Source organism: Nyctibius grandis, chromosome 3 (genome assembly GCF_013368605.1).
Source record: "Nyctibius grandis isolate bNycGra1 chromosome 3, bNycGra1.pri, whole genome shotgun sequence".
NCBI lineage: Eukaryota > Metazoa > Chordata > Aves > Nyctibiiformes > Nyctibiidae > Nyctibius > Nyctibius grandis.
In genome coordinates, this window is record NC_090660.1 from 50,187,025 (window position 1) to 50,209,896 (window position 22,872).

Sequence of the window (22,872 nt, forward strand, 5' to 3'; positions counted from 1 at the left end):
AGGACTGTGTTTCCACCCCTGGGGCAGTCGATTCCAGGTGTACTGGATACCTCTCCAGGTAAAAGCAAACTGTGGCCTGCACTTTGGTGCCAAGGGAATAGAGAAAAATGCATTAGCCATGTCTATGGTGGCATACCACTTGGCTGCCTTTGACTCCAGTTCGTATTGAAGTTCTAGCATGTCTGGCACAGCAGCACTCAGCGGTGGCGTAACTTCATTTAGGCCACGATAGTACACAGTTAATCTCCATTCTCCATCAGACTTTCGCACTGGCCATATCGGACTATTAAAGGGTGAGCGAGTCTTGCCAATCACTCCTTGATTTTCTAATTGTCTAATCAGTTTATGAATGGGGATCAGGGAGTCTCGATTGGTGCGATATTGTCGTCGGTGCACCGTGGTAGTAGCAATTGGCACCTGTTGTTCTTCAACCTTCAGCAACCCCACAACAGAAGGATCTTCTGAGAGGCCAGGCAAGGTAAACAGCTGTTTTATGTCCTCAGTCTCTACAGCTGCTACACCAAAGGCCCATCTATAGCCTTTTGGGTCCTTAAAATACCCTCTCTTGAGGTAGTCTATGCCAAGGATGCACGGAGCATCTGAGCCAGTCACAATGGGGTGCTTTTTCCGTTCATTTTTAGTTAGGCTCTCTTCGGCCTCCAATACAGATAACACTTGAGATCCTCCTGTTATTCCCAAATACTGATAGATTCTGTTCCTTTATGATCCGATGGCATTAGGGTGCACTGTGCACCAGTGTCTACCAAGGCTCGATACCTTTGTGGTTTTGATGTGCCAGGCCATCGAATCCACACAGTCCAATAAACTCTGTTGTCCCTCTCCTCCACCTGGCTGGAGGCAGGGCCCCCCTAATTAAGAAATGGATTCGTGCTGCTCACAGGGACTGGACCTTCATTTCTCCTATTCACACTTGGGAAAAAGGAATTTGAGGCCCATCTACCCTGACTGGGGTCCTGCTCATTGGTAACTGGAGCAGCCATCCTCCTAGAAAAATTCTCTCTGGTATTTCTTTTAGCTTGCAACTCACGTACTCGTGCCCGTAGGGTACTGGTAGGTTGTCCATGCCATCTGCTCATGTCCTCCCCATAACCACACAGGGTAAACCACAGGATACCTCGTGACGTGTTCCGTTTCCTTTGAGCCGGTCCTGTAGGAGGGCATTTCCTCCTAAAGGCTGCAACGCGGGCCTGTGTAGGTAGAGAGTCAAGTTTATTCTCGATCCTGGACAGTTTGTCTGACAGTTGTTTCAATGAGTCCTTGTTTTCCTTAGTCAGTTTTTCCACAGCCGAGATGCGTGCCTGCATTGGGGAAGAAATACTATCTTCATACTGTCGCATACAGTTAGCCATTTCGCCCACAGTAGAACGTGCCATATCATCTTCACCCATACTAATATTGACAATGTATGGGTATATGTCGGTGGAGCATTCTTTACGACCTTCCGGAACATGGATCGGTTGCATTCCACTTCATCAGGATTTACAGGATCTACAATGTCCCGTGGGTGTCTATAAATGATCTCTTGCACAGCTAGTTCTCTAAGGTAGTTAATACCTTTTTCTACAGTGATCCATTTGCTTAGGTGGCTCATAACATCATCTTTATAGGGATACCTGCTCTTTACAGCTGACAAGAGTCGCCTCCAGAGACTGATAGTGTTTGACTTTCTTGCGAGCGCCTTATCAATACCACCATCTCTGGACAGGGATCCCAACTGTCTGGCTTCTCTGCCATCTAATTGCATGCTATCTGCCCCATTATCCCAGCATCGAAGCAACCAGGTAATAATAGGTTCACCATCATAACGGCTGAAGTCTTTCCTTATATTTCGCAAGTCCTTCAGGGATAAGGAGTGGTAGGTTATCTCTACGTCCAAGTCCTCCTCTTGTGATAGTTCTGCTTTAGAAGGACCTTTCTTCTGTGATGGGTCTGCTTTAAAAGGACGATCAAGGAAACCCCCCTCTGTGTCAGGCCCTAACTCTGCCTGAGAAGGGCCTTCACCTGGGTCATATGATGGCTCTGCCTTAGAAGGCTCCGAGTCATCATTCTCCTCTTCACAAGCTGATTTCTTTCGGTATTTCTTCCTGGTTACAGGAGCAATTGGTACAGATTCGATAGATGCTGGGGTCTGAGTAGATGCAGTGGCTGTTGTGGGAGTGCTGAGACTCATTAGAGTCTGAGTAGCTGCAGTGGCCATCTTGGGGGGTGTAGCAGCTGCGGTGCAGGCTGCCAAGGTTTCAGTGGATTTAGTGGCTGTAGCGGCAGCACACGCTGTAGGATCTGAGGTGACTGCATAACACCTACAACTGTCCCTGCACTGATATTTAATCTTATCCCACATCAGAAACACATTCAGGACAACCAAAAATAAAAACATGCCGCCTAGACAGCACCATCCTAATTTCACAAAATCTAGTGGAATCAGCTTGGCAGAAAAGGAGAAGGTACTATTTCCTAAAGTAAAACTGGAAGTGTAATCATTAACACAATCAGCTAAAGGACGCCTGGAGCGTGCAGATGAAGTTGCTGCTCCTGATTCGCAATTAAAGCTGCCCATCATTGTGTCATAGAGATAAGAGATCGGAATAGGAACTGCCCAGTTTATCACAGCATAAATCAGTATCAAACCCCATACCAAAACAATACATTTCGACCAGCGGCCACTGCTAAACTGCATGTAAACATTCATAAGAAGCAAGCAATAACACAGTGCCCACGGCAGGTAAGGCATCATTGCAATACTCAGCTGTGAAAGAAACTCCATAAAAAGATGAGATAACACAGCATTTAAAAATGACATCACCATCTTCACTATCTGTTTTAATTTCCAACCCCTCATAAATCTCAAAGGAAGAAATCTGATATTCTCTCAGCTGAGCTCTCCGGGTCTCCTCCCACCAGAGCCAGGATTCAACTTATCAGGGCAACCTGTTGGAGCTTCTCTCAAGCCCCGCATTGGGCACCAATAAATCTGTCACAGTTTAAAGCTGGGCCAGCTATTAACCCAGAGGCAGACACTCTCTGTTAACCCTCCCCCCCCCCTCCCCACCCAAAGGGAAAGGGAAAAGGGAGAGAGACTTATGGGTTGGAAAGTTAAAACAGTTTTAATAAACTATAGTAACAAAACGGAGTATAATAAGAATAATAGAAATAATCAAATATATACAAATATATACAAAACCAAGATTGAGAGCTTGGAAATCCTCCTCAGGCAGAGTTGCTCCCCCCAGCACAGGCAGAGGGGAAAATGCAGTAGCTCCCCCTGCCATCACACCTGCAGGCTTTTAACTGGAGAATTGGCAAAGCTGGTACCAATCAGTGGGAGACAGGAGGGCCCGTCCCTCCTGGGCCCCACCTCCAGGAGGCAGTGGGTTAGTGATAAATAGGAAAGTGAGAATGACATGTATGGGATGGAATACCTTGTTGGTCAGTCTTGGGTCACCTGTCCTGTCTGCTCCTCCCTACAGGTGCGAGTTTCCTTCGACTCTTCACTCATAAGCAGTGAGGAATTTAGCAGTGACCTTGGTTTCTCTAAGACTAATTGGCCTGGTTTGGGCCAAACCAGGACACTTAGAAACATATGTGCTGCCTAAAATGTATTTATACTTTGATAAGTAGTGCTGGTTTTGACAGTGCCAAATTTTTTATGTGCAAAGTTGGAAGTAACAAATATTTTGAGGAAAAAAGACATATAAAAGCTTTCTTTATTATCCTTTATGCTTTCTTTTATTTAAATAATTTTGCTATTTTTTACCACTTCCTTTAGGCGAAGCTGAAAATACGAGGAATCTGTAGAAAAATCAGAACCTGTAGCAGAAAAGATACTGTTTATTACTCTGTTTCTCAGCCTAGGGATTATATTTGATACAGTCTTTGTTTTTTACCTCTAGAGAAACATAGCTGGTATATTCAACAACCAAATCAAACTTTGGTGCATTCTTGTTCTCTTTAGTTATAGTTTACTAATGAAAACACTTTAAAAGTAGTTATTTGAGAATCTTTAAGTCCAGACTAATTGGATTCATGTATATGAACAGATATCTATAGTGAACACTCTGAAATTAGTAATCTAGTTTTCTGATATCTACATATTAATGGAAACATTACATATGACCAAAATACAGAATTTTTTGGACTGGGCTTTTGCAAAGAAAGACAGTTTCTGTGTACACACAACTTTGATCTATCATGTCTCTGATTTATTCGAGTTCCTGATACAATTTGAATAAATAAAGAAGCTTATGGATCCACTGTCCTTTTTCACATCAACAATGCACAAAGCAAAGTAATAATTCCATGGTATTTTTAGACATTGATGAAACATCTATTATTTCTTATGAATATTGCAGTAAAATAGAAACACTTTCCTGTTATTCTTTTCAGAATAATGTATAAAAGCAGTGCTAAAAATGGCAGGTATTCATCATGCCATTTCAATATTCATCTGTTATTTTCTTTTGTACCTTCTGGATCATTTTGGCATTGGATCTGATCCCGTGCTTATTGAAATCAATAGGACCTGTTTTATTGACTTGGGTGGAGCAGAAGTAAGCTTGTGGGCAGAGCGGCTTGAGTAGCTAAGAAAAGTAGCTTTGTATATCCCCAGCAGAATAAACTCCACTTTGGAGAGGAATTTCAGTACCCAGTGACTGGACTATTTTATTAATTATGTGGCTTTTGCCAAAACCAGTTCAGCTATAACAATAACCAGGACTATACTTCATTTTCCTAAATGTGTGCAAGGAGACTGTTTATAACTTTTAGCTTGTTTCCTTTTGTTTTCTTTGGTCAGTGTTTGTAGACTTGGCAAGAACTCAAAGGTTTGTTTAGTTTTCCATTAAAAACCCAAAAGGCCACACTCTTTCCTTGTTCAAGGCATGACCGTTACTCTACTACCACTGCTGCCTCCTATGTGTAATTTGCTGACCTCACTCCTTGTAAATGTCTTCTGTCTGACCTTAATGTAATCCTGAAACTTTTGTCTAATTAGACCAGGCTGAGAGATCAGTGCTACTCAGTGGGAGGATTACACAGGCTGAATACAATGTTCACTGTGAAATTAAACGCAGCGATGACATAATTGCCACAAAATCCCTATCACTGGGAATTAGCATCAGGACTGTTCTGTGTTGTTTTGGCAACTGAAGCAAATTGAATGTGAAATGTTGTTCTTTATTTTCACTGTCCTGGTTATTTTTCTTGATCTGAGAGTGGAACGTTACCAACATGGTAAGTAGAAACTCAACAGCCAAATCAATTCAATATTCTGAACTTTGCGGCAAATCTGATAAAAATGTGGGTTCCCTACAAGCAAATGGAGACATGCCCACTGTAATTCTTTTCCCTCAGCTGGCTACACACTAATATACTGTCTGAATCCCAGACCTATTGTAGCTAGATCAGAATATTTCAATACTCAAGCCCATTGCTATCCTGAGAATTACTGTGAAGCCTAAACCTGGTTTTGATATTGAAGCTTGGTGGATGCTTTGTGTCAGGGCCCTGAGGAACCTACCAGGACTTACTGGCCCTGACCACCTGCCCCTAAGACTTCCCCCTACACCCCTCCATGGGTCCAGGAGCCCCATTTCAACTTAGTTTGGGGCCCTTAATCCCTTCCTTAGCTATGCTCTAGGTGTGTCTGCCTCCTGGCCTGTTTCCCAGATGGACACCTTGTGCCTGTGTGGCAATCTTGCCTCTGGACCCACCACCTGCTGCTCCTTACTTGGCTTCCTGAAGGGACCCTGGACCTGGTTCACCACTGCATGTGTCTGGGGCTGTTGATGGTCCTGTCATCAGTGCCTCGCTTGTGTTCTGCAGGACTGCGCCTGGGTCAATGAGGGTGTTACCTGCTCTGGGGTCACCCCTGGCTGGTCCTCCCTCATGGAGTAACCTTGTTCTTGCTGCCATCTAATACCTTGAATGTGTACCTAAAGATATGTGAGATGCTCACCACTCTCAGTACTCTGGATTTGGCTTCCTACTTCAGAATTATTTGTACATGAAAAAATCCTTGAATACAATATGAATGCAATCCTGGTAGCAGGGACTGGTACCCAGCAATAGTTCATTCCAAGTGACTGCCCTAACTTCTAATTTTACAATGTACCCTGCCACTCGTCCTCTTATTTCTTGATTTATTTTTATTTCAATGACTTTTTTAATTCTTTCTGCATATCATCACAGCTTCAGCTGAAAAGGCTTCTAAGTAAAGAAGCTGTATTTTCCTGGTTAAAGCATGCACTTTAAAGACTGTATCTCTAAATTCCTTTAGTCTGGGAAAAGGCTTCTAGTCCTTGAGCTGTTGCTACTTGTTATTTTATAAGTGATAGGCACCAACTCTCTTTCTATAGAACGAGAAAGTCCTGGTTTTTCCTTTGTTAGGAAAAATATGTTTAATATCAGAACAAGGTTCAAGGCTGCATATCCCAAGTAGAAAAGGGCACCAGCCACCTTAGTCTCAGGAAGGGTACAGAGTCAATGTTTCCTCCTGGCCTGCTGCAGACAGATTCAGGCAGAACATATCTGACTCTAGAGTGACCTCTGCTTATTCTGCTGATTGTTTTGGATTGACCTTTTGAGAACCTTAATTCTTCTTGGGACTTACCCATGGATTCTTGGGGCTAAATCAGGGCTCTATTTTTCATGTTTGACTTTAGGATCTAGACTTTGATAGCACTGAGTTTTTTTTTGTTGTTGTTTTAAATCTCCTGTAGCCTGGAAAGATTTCAAAACTAAAATTTAAATGAATATGATATGTGACTAAAGGCAAAACTACTTTGCTAATAAGGCAATCGGAGTTTTAAAAAATTTACATGTCAAAGGCTGCAAACTCCCAAAAGCTAAAGAGTTAGGGAAACCATATTATATAAGCAGTTGAGCACACAGAAAAAATTGAAAATTCCAGTTCTCCTAATGAATGTAATTATCAAAAAAGCACTTATGCAGCATGTTGGTGCTTGGGATAAATTTTCCTGTTTCTAATGGACTTGCAATTATCTGCAGAACAAACCTGGACACTGAGGAGTGATCATTGCAGTCTTGATTACATGTGTTTTAATATTTAATAAATTATATTATATACTAACCGTCCTGTAGAATTAGAAAGCTTCTGTCTATGGTGAAATAAAGAGCAAAGAAGTAATGAAAGTTTTGGCAGAATGTAAGCTTTGGAGTCTTTCTTTGTGCTAATAAATACTTCAGTTGGACAAAGTGGAATTGCTTCAAAGAAAAAACACAAAGCAATGAGTAGAAGTAACACTCATTTCCAAAGGAGATACAAAGAAAAGTAAACCAGCTTTCAGGCCTACAAGTCCTTCTTCAGGTAAGAAATAAAATTAACTAATTTATTAATTCCTGTTTAGACAAGAAAGAAAATGGGATGGTTCCTACAGCACTCACTAAGACTGAATCCATGTATCTGCTATCCTTGTTGAGCATTGAGGATACAGGTAGCTATAGGTCAGCTACTTATTTTTGGGAAAAGTAAGAATTTCCTGTTCTCAAAACACTGGCTTTTCAGCTTGACAGAAAATGGAGGAAATGCTCATATCAGAAATATTTTTCCAAAAAGGAAATATCTTTCCTATCCAACTTTCCTACTAGTATCAAACACTAAGTCACATAATTCTATAAATCCCAAATTCTTCTTAACCTTAGCCAAGTATCCACTCAGGAAATGGCAGTGAATATATCAAAGGCCCCAGTGAAGCAATGTGTCCAACAACTTGGGAGGGAGTAAATCAGTTTATTTAAACTAAAAACAAAGGAGATTTGAAAATTAAAGGTACTTTATATTAATGACTTATTTATGGTGGATTTTTATTTTATAATTCTTTTTTTTAACAATTTAGTTATTAATTGTGGTGCACCTCAGTTTGCTTACCTCTAAAATGGATTAAAATTGAGAGCCCTATGTTTATGTTGTCTACAAAAATAAATCTAACAAGTTGCTGTGATGCATAGCTACAAAATATTGAGCAAATATACTGTTGGAGAAAATTACCCACCTCATAGTTTATTTACTTTCCCTTGAAAGAAGACATGAACTAAAAAATAAAAGAAAAATACTTTGCAATGTTTATTTCAGGAGCTCATTTATGCTTCCTACTGAGAAAATTACATTCCTAAGGGGCCTTTATCTATGGTTTATGAAACTTCAAAACATCTTAAAACTTAAACTACTTGAAGTTAAATATTTTTCACCTAAAAGTTCTTAGGAATGTGTTTGTGCTAGATTTCTTTGTTCTTGAAGAAATCAGCATAAATCTTGCTAAATAACAATTCTGTATTCCTAATTTCTTTTTTTGGAGGATTAATTGGAAGGGACAGATTGTGTTGAATGATGTATTCCTCAAAAAGCATAACATCTTCACCCACTGTGAACATCCAAATTGAGGTTGAACATCAATGAGAACCTCAAGATCCTCTGCTCCTGACAGGAATGACTATACTGTTGTTATAGATCTTGTTTAATGGTAGTTAAATGTTTCTATTCTCTGACATGATCTTTTCAAATTTTTGTAATAAATAGCCTTAATGTAGTCTTTTAGTTAGGTGGTTTTTTTTTGTTTGATTGGGTCTTGTTTTTCTTTTTCTGTTTGGAAAGTTTATTTGCATTAGTCTTCATGTGAGCCTGGTTCTCATCCTGTATAGACCTGTCCCTGTACAGTCCTTGGTATACTCTTGTATTTATGTTAACTTTGAAAATATTACTCCTGATGTATGAAGCTTTCTGCAGCATTGTGCTCTGTGGAACATGTACTGATGCAGGTGGGCCAGACAGAGGAATTTCTTGACAGGCAAACAGAGGTATAGCCCCTGTTGGGACACACACCAACAACTTCAAATTTCAATTGCAAAGCCACATGGGAGCTGTCAGAGCAGGAGTTAATTTAAGGTAGCGTTGTGTTTATCTAAGGCTGAGGACTGCTAAATGGAGACTACATCAATTGTCAGTTACAAGATCTTTAGCGCAGAAATTATAAATTGCCTCTTTTTCATCCTTAAGGGTCATGGATGCCTTTCCAGTCAGCTAGCAGAACAACCTGCTTTGTAGTTAAAATGTGGTCATACTTTTTACCTGCTAGCACAAACTAAAATAACAGAAAAAAATTGAAAAGTATTTGCAAGGATACTTCTTATAATTTTGCAATAAAGCATTAAGTTCACTCTCTTGCCTCAAGTAGAGCACTTGTCAGTAGGAATAAGTGCTTTGAGGACATAATGGTGTTCAAAAGCTGAGGTCAAATCTTCCTACTGTCAGGGGCTAAAATGACACTGCAAAGTTTTAGGACTTGTTTACCAGTAATTCTGGGTCTAATAAGGTCTGATCCCAGTCTGGTTTAGGAAACTGGAAGTTACCTTAGCCCTTTCCAAATACAAGTGCAACAAACTTAAGGGCAGAAGGATGTTGAGAAGGGAGCACCCTGGATCACTAGTAGAGGAAAGAACACAAGACTCCTTTAAGGGTCTGTCCTCTACCTTCAGATGGGTGAAGCAGCTTTGGAGAAAGGGAAGTCAATGATATACTAATATGTTGGTGTGGGGCGGGGCAAAAAACTCCCTCATTATCCTGGCTGTGCAGCCTGAGGCTGTTCCTATGCCCAGGTCACTGTTACAAGAAATAGCCAAATCCAAGGACGTGCTAAGTGCCTGTCTCACTTTAATTCAGTTAGTAAAGAAAGTAAAGTCAGTCTTTCTGTTCTGCTCAGTCTCTACCAGCCAGAGTCTGGATTAGTGGCCAGGAAATGTTTGACTATGCTGGTAGGAGACAACACATCTCATGCCAATGGCCTGAGAGGAAAGTAACAGGCTGGAGATCATTCCTGATATTCATGTGGTCTGCTTGGGGTGTTGCAGAATTTATAACAGCACAAGGAGCAACAATGGTCAGAACTTAAAAGAATTATTCTTGTTTTGTGTTAGAACTGATGTAATCACCTTGAAATAAATTTTTAATTCCCCATTTCCTCCCTTCCTTCTCCCCTCACATACCAATCCCCCTGAATTTGTGGTACAATAAGAATTCAGACTTCTGTGTGCTTCCCAGCCTAAGAAGGTGGTCAAACTCTTTCCTCACCAACCCAGAATTTCTTGTGTCATATTACTGAGGGATGAACTGTCATAGGAATTACAAAGGATGCTGTGTCTTGTTTTGTGTATGTGCTGGGTTTGGCTGTGATAGAGTGAATTTTCTTCATAGTAGCTAGTATGGAGCTATGTTTTGGATTTATGCTAAAAACAGTGTTGATAACAGAGGGGTGTTTTCATTATTGCTGAGCAGGGCTTACACAGTGTCAAGGCCCTTTCTGCTTCTCACACCACCCTGCCAGTGAGGGGTGCACAAGAGGAGGCTGAGGGTGCACAAGAAGCTGGGAGGGGACACAGCCGGGACAGCTGACCCCAACTGACCAAAGGGATTTTCCACACCATATGACATCATGCTCAGCATATAAAGCTGGGGGAAGAAGAAGGAAGGGGGGGATATTCAGAGTGATGGCATTTGTCTTCCCAAGCAACTGTTATGAGTGATAGATCCCTGATGTCCTGGAGATGGCTGAACACCTGCCTGCCAATGGGAAGTAGTGAATGAATTCCTTCTTTTGCTTTGCTTGTGCATGTGGCTGTTGCTTTACCTGTTAAACTGTCTTTATCTTAACCCATAAGCTTTCTCACTTTTACTCTTCTGATTCTCTCCCCCACCCTACTGTGAGGGGAGTAAGAGAGCAGCTGTGTGGTGCTTAGCTGCTGGCTGGGGTTAAACCACAACACTGTAATAGTTACTTTCTGCTGATAAACTTCTATCACATTTGTAATTTTCTGCCAAAACAGCATTCAGAAATATGTAGGAATTTGATTTTTTAAGAATCTCTAATAAGAATTTTTAAGAACTTTGCATGAACGAACCAAGAATGTGTGAACACAATTTCGTGGCTGCTTTAGTCTTTGGGATTGTTAAAAATTATTTTTCATCTCTATGTCCAGACAAAGCACTTGCCAAATAAGTAATTTCCCAATGCACTAGCTACTGGGATAGTTCTGATATTACTCTCCCTTTGTAGAGATGTACAAAGAAGGTCAATATCACTAATCTCTTCTTTCACATATGGGAATATACCTAAACTATTTACTGCTGTAATATGATCAATCTGGATGAAGACTTATTCCTGGTTTAAGCAGAGTTTCTTAGGCATAAGGTCCACTCCCACTGATCAGTTTGGAGGACAGTTATGCACCTTTGGTTCAGGCTATGTGGAAACTGGATATCTAGTAAGATTTCAGCAGAAATTCCCTTTTGTAAATTGACTTCTGTATTTGCTTTCTGCTGCACTTACACTGCAGCTTAAGTTCTATTACTGTTGGGCTGAACTCCATATGAGTCTGGAGAGGATCCAAGTTTCAAACTCATAGATCATCCTGACTGATGATCTTATATGTAATAATAACCAATCATTTGAATTGGATAATGGCTCATTTTGGTTTCTTAGTATATAAATATCTTCAAAAGCTTTTTTATAAAATGATCTACATTCCCTTATTGCATAAAATTAGTTTATAGATATGCAATGTGGAAACGACTCTTTTTTCAATGTTAGAAAACTTAAGTTTCATTAACCTTATTAAAAATGCTATTTTTGAAATGTTTACATATCCATTGGACTTGAAAAATTATTACAGTTAACATAAGAACAGTTGAATTCTGGTTAAAGGTGTTATATGGAAATAGAGAAAACTGAAAGTTTTCCATAATACCTGGATTTTAGGGTACAGTTGAATAAACTGTATTAATTTAATTGTAGCAATTCAATTGTATGCCTTGTAGAAGCATTTTGAAATTGTAAATATACCAAATCCAACACTGACAGTTTGTATTGGCTTGTTTCTTTTGAGTGGGGAGGGAAACTAAAGAAAAGTGGAATGATGTGAAATTTAAATGTGCATAGGAATATGTTATTTACATATTGTTCATAAAACATCGAATGCCAATAAATATTTTTTTTTTAGCACAGAAATTCATCTGCAGGAGAATGATGGCTAATGCTTTTGATCTCAGTCAATATATGGCTCAGCCTACAGAAAAATCCACATATGTAACTTGACTGTTTTACTCACCCACCATATTTTGAAGGTACTTCAGTCTCCACCAGGGAAAGCTGAAGTTGTTAAATATCACAGCTGATGTTCTGATACACTTCAGAACTAAGCTCCAAGAGAGCTATATTTAGTGTATGCATAGATTCTATGCATAGAAGGGAATAAACTACTTCCAGTGCCATCTTACTCGTCCTGCCTTTGCTCAGGAGCTGCAGGAAGCACAGAGGGGAGCTGTGAGAACTCATGCAGGCAGGCATCATCTGTGTCACCGCATGCTGGGGGTGCAGCACTTCCATACAGCAGGCTTTTATCCAGTGGAAAAACGGTGACTGGTGTTTCCATGTCTGATAATTGGCAGCTATATAAGAACAGATTCAGCTACCTAAGCCTGAAATTTCCCAGCAACAAGGTGATGTAGTTCTGGTACCAGATGCTCTGTGGCAGCAGGTCCTTAATGGCTGTACAGAGCTGCTTGCCTTTTAGGGGACAGTGCAGAGCAGCAATGTCGGCATGGGGTGTCCAGAAACCTGCTCACAGAGTGTCAGTTATTGCTGATCTGGGAGCTCCTAACTCTTTTGCCAGCAGAGAGGAAGCACAAGTCTCGAGCTGCTTGCAGCATATGCTGTGGAAAAAAAGACAGAGTGGAGTGAGGTATTAGTTTAGGGTCGGTGGACAGTACAGATAAAAATAGAGCTGGATGCAGTGTGGTGGAGGGTAGTGTTGGTTTGGCTGTTCAGTGCAGGGGTAAGTAGAAGTGGGAAAAGGCAGAAGATCTTGTTTGGGGCTTCCATGTGGAAGGGATGGAGCAATGTCATTCATGCTCAGTTCTGAACAGCCATGTGGGCTGGCACATAGCCTGTTTTTCTAACTGAGCACTCAGCTGCTGCTGTTATGTTGGTAAATTATATAATGGATCTCTTCTCTTGAACACACGCTCAGCCTTCCCCAAGTCTGGACCTACAAGCAGGAAATTCAGCTAACTAACTGTGGGAAGAAATCTTCTGGATTTTGAAGTTCCTGGTTTTGCCTTCTGTTAAAGAACTGTAGCTTTTAACAAACCCTGTTTTTGTCCTTCATTATGGATACACAACTTCCATGGGATATGCAGCCACAATTATCATGTTCCTATTAACAATAAAATCAGGAAGAATCATTTTGTTTAAAACATTTTGGAGTAAAACAAGTTCTGTGATTTTTTTTTTGTGGAGACCTATACTACTAAACTAATTGTGCTTGCCTTTGTTTTTTATCACTGTAAGTCTCATTGAAATGACTTCATTTTTTATCCCACTAATTTAAGTAATACTTTACCTTTGCCATTCTTGCAGCAGAGATAATACACAGAATTAGTCCATGCAGCTCATCTACCTGTCTGTCTGTTCTCAGATATGTTTAGCATTTGAAGGCTAGTTTTTCCCCTTATAGCTTGTAGTGCTACACATTAATTACCTTCTGTGTGAAGAAATTTATCCTGAACTCCCTTGCTGACCAGTCTTTTCTTAGCTTTGGTTCATGCCCTTTGTCTGTCAGCCCATTACTCTGTCAGATAATTTCGGGGCGTCTGCCTTCTATATGCCCTTCAAACCTGTGTCTCTTAATCATTGTATTCTGCTAATCACTTCTACCCTAATTAATATATACCTTGCCTAACCTCCTTTCAGAATTCTTGTCCCATGTTACTATCTATCTCAATTGTTCACTGTCTCCATGTTTACTCTTACCATCAGGTTTATCAGACTGTGTCAAGTGTTCTGACTTATCACCTGCAGCAAGGTCCACATAGCCTTCATTAAAAACTCAAGCTCTGGGACCAAGTGTCACAAATTTGTGGCCAAAACCTATGTCCTGTCATGAGTTCAATATAGACAGCAGGTGACATCCTAGTGTTAACAATACACTTCTCATCCCATCTCTATGTTTGTGTTAGATTGTTGTCAGTACCTCTTAATAACCTTTTAAATGCAGAATAGATCAAATATACAGACAGATATTTCCAGAATCTCGTAAAGTAACAAGCCCTAATGAAAAAACAGGTTCCATAACATTGTTGCAGACTGAATTCAATTAATAGGAAATTATTCCTCAGAAGTGGATTTTTCTTACTACTGAGGTTGGGGAAAATGGACAGATACTGCTGTGCGCGAGGGAATTAGATGCAAAACATCATAATAAGAGCTACTTGCTAGGTTGGTGTACTGGGCCTGGCTATGATAATTTTTTTCATAGCAGTTCATACAGTGTTGTGTTTTAGATTTTTGACCAAAACAGTGCCAACAACACACTAATGTTATAACTTTTGCTGAACAGCATTTGCACACCATCAAGGCCTTCTCTGTTTCTCAGGCTGCCCCCCCTCCAGTGAATAGACTAGGGATGAGCAATAGGCTGTGAGGGGACAACTGGGCAGGTGACCCTGCACACCTGTGCACAGCTGTAAAACAGGTCCTTTCAAGGATTTTATAGTTGAAGATTAGTATCTGGAAACATATCCATTACTGTATCTTAAATTTGAAATATCATTTCAAACATCAGAGGAATAAGTGACAGGCTAGGAATTAAGAATACAAAGCAAATGTCTTTTATAATCTCTTTCGTATGTATGACTAGGTGAGTTTTGGTTTTCATAAATCCAAATCTTGTAAATCAGAACTCTTTTAAAGATATATACTGTCTTCTGATTTCTGACACTGGGCAAGTCAAAATAGTTGTGATAATAATAATTATGTCTCTCTTCTATGAGTGAGTTAAAGAACCTATTTGATAGAAACCAAATGGAGATGGCAAATCACTTTTGATGTCATTTCTAAGGAGAAAAGAATCAACAGTCTGCACAGTCTGCTCAGGCCCTTTCTCTGGACACTGTTTACTGGTTGCACCAACACATTTGTAGTAAAAAAGAAAGGAAAAATATTTGTGCTCATAAGAGAATAACATAGAGATAGGTCTTATCAAGGTGTATTTAGCAAGTGAATATATGACTGCTCATGGTTGCATCTAACAGTTTGTCATTGAATCAGAAGCTAGAGGAGAATGTATTGGAGAGGAACTGTATTTTTTTGGGTAGTTTTCAATGAAAGTCTTCCCTTCATCCCAAGATATGAGAAATCATTCACTAACATATTCCCAGTCTCATGACTTATTTTTCAGATACTACTGTCAGCTCTGGCTGAAGTTGATGTACTGAAGGAGAACATTATATGCCAACTATGTGAAATAGACTGCAATGTTCTATTCCTTTTTTCCTTTTTTCTATTTCTACTTTTTTGAAAGGATATGGAAAATTAATACTATCAAGTTAGAAGTACTTTTCTTGAGACCTGGCACTTCGTAGGTTTATAACTGAAAATATTACTACATGTTTTCTACGTTAAGTAGCATCATTTGGTCACCACAAGAGAATCATTTATGACTTGAAAAGACAAGAGAGTTCTGAGAACCAAGCCAACTCTCTCAAAACTGTTAGTTTCCTCAAAAGCAAAAGAATACTATTTCAATAACGGAAGTAAGCAGATTGTTCTGAAAAAGGCAATGCGGATCAAACTTAGGTTTGTGCAAGGCTGGGGAAAAAAGCAGGAAACATAGTTAAACTCACAAAAATTGAATATATGATCTGACACTCTAACTGGAAGGAAAGGTCTGGAAATGAGCAGATGGTGCCATTAACTAAATCAATTACGGAACCATACTGATGTAATAAGGATTGTGTTGCCATGAATCATCTCACTAGTACCTACATCCCACACATTTGATGGTGTGTGTTAATGACTTGGCAAAAACACTTGCAATTTTTAGTTTTATTCTAAGTACTAGGTCAAGGAAGAATAAAATTTGATTCAGTTCTGGAGGACTAAAACATAAGCTTTTTTTAATCGCAGGCTTTTGGAACATGAGGTGTAAATACACATAATCTATAAAACAGCCAGCACTCTTCAGTGGTTCAAAGATAATAAATAGATGTTAACAATCTGAACGTATGCACTTAAGCCAATACTGAGCTTCCACTAATACATGAAAAATATTTCATAAGAATTCACTTGTTCTCATTCTTAACAGAACTTCATCCTGCCGAACACACTGCGTCATAATTTCAGATTAACTGAAAGGGGAAGAAAGGATGATGGAAGAATATGATCTATATTAGTGAGTTTATCAAGAACAGCCCACTTGCAGAAGGAAAAAGGAGAGTACATTTCAGCGGAGAGAAAGATCATGTTTGGCAAACATGTAATTCCTCAGACGGAAACATATTAAAATCAACAAAAGTATGACACTCCTAAATGGATGAAAATTTGATAGGGTGAGATGTGTGAAAGTGTTTTAGGCTGAGAAATTTTGTTCTTACTTGTTTTTAATAAATAGATAAGCAGAAGAAAAAGTTTATGCAAAGTTATAGTGTATTCTAAACACTGAAACTTCCATTGTCACTTTCTTCAGATGTTAGGCAAACGTAGGCATCAACCAGACCTTCATCATGTAGATTAAGAGAAAATTACTATTTACTATAAACACCAAATGGTTGTATTTAGTCTTTAGTAACTACTTGCTATATGTAAATGTCTTGTCTGCTTAATATCAAACTACTGTAAAAAATAGTATGTACTGCAGCTTAAGACAGTTTTCTTTGTGTGACCCCTCAAAGATCAACTTTTCTCACCATCTAGTAGGCAAAACCAAATTCAGGACTGCAAGGTGTAAAGGTTTGCTCCTTCTAAATCTAGTAAAAATGTGATCCCACAAAATGCTTTTAATGGAGACTGGAAATATGGATTAATAAAGAGAATAATAATAATTACAATAACAAATTAATAATATAATAATTAATAAAATATAAATCTACCAGCTATGAAGCAACAGGGTTACTAACTGAAAATGAAGGAGAATTTATACAATGAAAAAAGGTTGCTGATAATTACAATGCACTGTAATAGCGCAACCTGAAATTTTGTTTGACAGCATTAAGGTGATGACAGAGAATAATTTATTGTATCCTATGACATTGTTACAAATCCCTTCCTTCCATTTCTTATCTTCTCTTACTGAAAGCTCCTAGGTGCAGATCCTTTGCTCTTCTTCTGTTACTCTAATCCCCTGCTTTTTGTTGTTCAGTTTACGACCAGGTCAATCAGCATTATCTGAGAGATAGAAAAGGTTACTTTCAATACACTTTTGGCAACAGCACTGTGACTTAGTTGTGTCACATCTTGTGTGTCATACAACACCATTAATGTGTGGGTTTTCTATTATTCCTTTAACAGAATGGTGTGGAAGACAAGGAAAAGGATCCCAAGGCAAGAAACAAAGGCAGTATTTCTTCTAGTCCTCAAGAACATTATACTGTCACCTCCTTTCTTGCACGTTCTTATGCCGTAAACCACATTTTGCTATCTTGCAATAACTCTTCAGGAAGTTATTGGTTGCATTTTTTGACATTGCTGACCGAACTGTAGAAGAACAAATTTGGACGTAAAGAGATGTGTCAAGTGGAAGATGTGAAATACACACATATATTGTAACAATTGTATTCCCAGTATCATCATATCCAAGACTAAAGATTTTACCCCTGCTTTGTCATCTATCTTCATATCAGAAATGGGCTTTTAATCTCAAGCACTGAGGTAAAGACTTTCTGTCTTCAGTCTGGAGAAAAAGTAGCTCTGAAGGTCAAGTAACTCTGAAGGTCACTGGTGCTGTAATCCTAAAGTACAAAGTTTGAAATCTCAGACACATAATTCACTTAAAATGTTGGACCAGTAATAAGAAAATTAATGTAATATCTAAATAAATAACTCTCTGTTATGGCTGGCTTGCAAATTAACTGACAGTGTTTAACTTCAGTTTTTAACTCCTCAGTTTAAGAGTTACAATTTCAAAACTTTCATAAGAAATAACTGTAAATTGGAAGACTTTGCCTGAGAAATACATTCATTTACGCCTAAGTGTATATGGAGCTTTGACCTGAGATGCATTAACACATCTACCTTTACACTACATAAGTGAAATTCATAACAGAGAAAGTGATGTAGGCAAAATCACAGAATCACAGAATCACAGAATGTTAGGGATTGGAAGGGACCTCGAAAGATCATCTAGTCCAATCTCCCTGCCGGGGCAGGATTACCTAGACCATATCACACAGGAACGCGTCCAGGCGGGTTTTGAATGTCTCCAGAGAAGGAGACTCCACAACCTCTCTGGGCAGCCTGTTCCAGTGTTCAGTCACCCTCACCGTAAAGAAGTTTTTCCTCAAATTTAAGTGGAACCTCCTGTGTTCCAGCTTGCACCCATTGCCCCTTGTCCTGTCAAGGGATGTCACTGAGAAGAGCCTGGCTCCATCCTCTTGACACTTGCCCTTTACATATTTATAAACATTGATGAGGTCACCCCTCAGTCTCCTCTTCTCCAAGCTAAAGAGACCCAGCTCCCTCAGCCTCTCCTCATAAGGGAGATGTTCCACTCCCTTAATCATCTTCGTGGCTCTGCGCTGGACTCTCTCTAGCAGTTCCCTGTCCTTCTTGAACTGAGGGGCCCAGAACTGGACACAATACTCCAGATGCGGCCTCACCAGGGCAGAGTAGAGGGGGAGGAGAACCTCTCTCGACCTGCTGACCACACCCCTTCTAATACAGCCCAGGATGCCATTGGCCTTCTTGGCCACAAGGGCACATTGCTGGCTCATGGTCATCCTGCTGTCCACTAGGACCCCCAGGTCCCTTTCCCCTACGCTGGTCTCCAACAGCTCTGTCCCCAACTTGTACTGGTACATGGGGTTGTTCTTGCCCAGATGCAGGACTCTACACTTGCCCTTGTTATATTTCATTAAATTTCTCCCTGCCCAACTCTCCAGCCTGTCCAGATCTCTCTGAATGGCTGCGCAGCCTTCCGTTGTGTCAGCCACTCCTCCCAGTTTTGTGTCATCAGCGAACTTGCTGACAGCGCACTCTAATCCCTCATCCAAGTCATTAATGAATATATTGAATAGTACTGGTCCCAGAACCGACCCTTGAGGGACTCCGCTAGACACAGACCTCCAACTGGACTCTGTCCCACTGACCACTACTCTCTGGCTTCTTTCCTTCAGCCAGTTCACAATCCACCTCACTACCCGATCATCCAGACCACACTTCCCCAGTTTAGCTGCGAGGATGCTGTGGGAGACCGTGTCAAACGCTTTACTGAAATCGAGATAGACCACATCCACAGCTTTACCATCATCTATCCACCGGGTAACATCCTCATAAAAGGCTATCAAGTTGGTTGAGCATGACTTCCCCTTGGTGAAGCCATGCTGAGTGCCCCTAATAATCCCCCTATCCTTGATGTGCCTAGAGACAGCACCAAGGACAAGTTGTTCCATCACCTTTCCGGGGATGGAGGTGAGGCTGACCGGTCTATAGTTACGCGGGTCCTCCTTCTTGCCCTTTTTGAAGACTGGAGTGACATTCGCTTTCCTCCAGTCCTCAGGCACCTCTCCCGTTGCCCATGACTTAGCAAAGATGATGGAGAGTGGCCTAGCAATGACTTCCGCCAGCTCCCTCAGCACCCGCGGGTGCTTCCCATCAGGGCCCATGGATTTATGGACGTCCAGATTGCTTAATTGGTCCCTGACCCAGCCCTCATCAACCAAGACAGATTCCTCCTCTATCCTGACTTCTTCTGGGGCCTCAGGGGTCCGGGGCTCCTCAGGACAGCCTCCAGCAGTATAGACAGAGGCAAAGAAGGCATTCAGTAACTCCGCCTTCTTTTTATCCTCTGTCTCCAGGGCCCCCACCTCATTCATCAGTGGGCCTACATTGCCTCTAGTGTTGGCTTTACCTGCAATGTATTTGAAGAAGCCCTTTCTGTTGTCCATGACCTCTCTTGCAAGGTTTAATTCCAAGGAGGCCTTAGCTTTCCTAGTTGCCTCCCTACATCCTCTGACAACAGACTTCTATTCCTCCCAAGTGGCCAGCCCCTCCTTCCATGATCTGTACACCCTCTTCTTCCACTTGAGTTTGCCCAGCAGTTCCCTGTTCAACCATGCAGGTCTCCTGGTACCCTTCCTTGACTTCCTACCTGTTGGGATGCTCTGATCTTGAGCTCGGAAGAAGCAGTCCTTGAATGCTAACCAACTATCTTGGGCCCCCTTACCTTCTAGTACCCTGTCCCATGGGATTTCCCCTAGCAATTGCTTGAAAAGGCCAAAGTTGGCCCTCCTGAAGTCCAGGGTTGTGATTCTGCTAGCTATTCTGTTCCTGCCACATGAGATCCTGAACTCTACCATCTCATGGTCACTACAACCAAGGCTGCCCTCAACCTTCCCCTCTTCAACCAGACCCTCCTTGTTAGTGAGGATCAGATCCAGCAGCGCTCCTCTCCTAGTTGGCTCATCCACCATTTGCATCAGAAAGTTATCATCAATGCACTGGAGGAACCTCCTGGACTGGGGGTGGCTGGCTGAGTAGGCCTCCCAGCAAATATCAGGGTAGTTGAAATCCCCCACGACAACCAGACCCTGTAATTGAGAGACTGCTCTCAGCTGCCTGTAGAAGGCCTCATCACCCTCCTCATCCTGATCCGGTGGCCTGTAATAGACACCCACAACAGTATCACCCCTGCCAGCCTGCCCCTTAATTCGCACCCACAAACTCTCAACTCGCTCCTGATCCGCCCCTGGACAGAACTCAATACATTCTAGCTGCTCACTCACATAAAGAGCAACTCCACCACCTCTCCTTAGCGGCCTGTCTTTCCTGAACAAGACATAGCCATCCATGACCACAGTCCAGTCATGCGAGGCGTCCCACCAAGTCTCTGTAATTGCCACTAGATCATAGCCCCCCGACCGAACACGGATTTCCAACTCCTCCTGTTTATTCCCCATGCTGCGTGCATTGGTGTACAGGCATTTCAGGGAGCGAGCTGAGCACACCGATTTCACCCCATGGGGATGGGAGGTCTCCTGGTCTACCTCAACACTAGAGCGTTGCCCCAGTGGTGCAAGCCCAGCTACTACCCCATCCCCCTTCGAATCTAGTTTAAAGCTCTCCGAATGAGCCCTGCTAATTCCTGTCCCAGAACCCTTTTGCCCCTACGACATAAACCTTTCCCATGTATCACTGTCACACCTGTTGTCCTATAAAACCAGCCATTATCAAAGAACCCAAAGCCCTGCCTGTAGCACCAGTCTCGTAGCCAGGCGTTAATAGAGAGAATCCTACTGTTCCATCCCACGTCATCACCTGAAAATGGAAGGAGGGAGGAGACAACAACTTGTGCTCCAGACTCTTTCACCAACCGTCCTAGGGCCTTGTAGTCTTTCTTCATCCCCCTCAGACTACGGGATGCAGCTTCTTCCCCACCTGTCTGGAAGATCAGCAGGGGATAGTAGTCTGTGGCCTTCACCAGGTTGGGGAGTTGCCTGGTGATATCCCTGATTCGGGCTCCAGGCAGGCTGCAGACCTCCCTGTGATGGGGGTCAGCTTTGCATATTGGGCCCTCAGTTCCCTTTAGGAAGGAGTCTCCAACCACTAAAACTCTTCTCTTCTTCCTTGTGGAGGAGGTAGCTATACACCTGTCAGGTTTTTCTGACTGTGGTGGGACCTCTGATATAGGTTGCCTCTCCACCACATCCCCGTTGGACCGGCTGTATTCCACTAGGGCTTCATATCTAGATTATTTGCACAATAATAACAAAGAGCAAGAAAGTTCCAAGTTTATTTTCCTCATCTTTTTTTTTGGCCCAGTATACACTTGTAGTAGCGCCCCAAGTGCTCAGAGATCTTCACACGTATTTTCTTCATAAAAAGAACTCTGTTCATAAAACCCAATACTTCTATAAGAAAAAAAAAAAAAGAATGATAGAAGTATTAAACTTCTAGAAGATGAAGCCAGCAGAATTTTCAGCTTGGCCACCTCCACTAATGTGGATAAACAGAAGAAGTGCTTAGAAGGAGGAGGAAGCAAGAGACAGCACTTCAGTTGCTCAGTATTTCTCAGAAATTCTGTAGATGTGGCAGGTAAATTTTAAAGCATCTGAGATTTTATATGCCTAAACTTTACGTTCGTGAATAGACCCTTAATTTGATTTATAGTTTGGATAGAGTTTTTAAACATCTGAAGATTCCACAGAGTCATTCGTAAATGTGCATTATAGTGGAGCTTATAGCTTGAAATTGCAACAACAAATAGTAAAATGGTATGTTTTTTGTAGTTTTGTGTGGAAACGTTGCACAGTAATTTAACCTACACCAAATTAATGATGGTATTTACTTCAGAGTAACCTTTAACTGTAAAGAATGACTTTTTATTGTGGTGCCATATCACTTTATCAGTCAAAAAACTCAAGTAGTTTTAGCCTCTTTTCAGACAGCACTGTATTGTATAAAAAATATTCGTGGTACACATACACTTTAAAAAGCAAAACAGAAACAAACATATCTATCTCTCTGTGCAGCTGCAATGGTTAAGATGTGGAAGAGTAATTCACCCCTCTGAAAATATTAGCAAGTAATATTAGAAAAAGAAATGTCAGCTGCACCATATGCCCTATAAATGTCATTTGTAAAATAGAGAATTTTTTTCTTCCAGAGGTTGTAGTCTAAATTGAGAAGTTGTGGATGCCCCCTCCCTGGCAGTGCTTAAAGCCAGATTAGATGGGGCTTTGAGCAACCTGGTCTAGTGGAAAAGTGTCTCTGCCTGTGGCAGAGGGGTTGGAACTAGATGATCTTTAAGGTCCCTTCCAACTGTAACCATTCTATGATTCTATGATTAAATTGC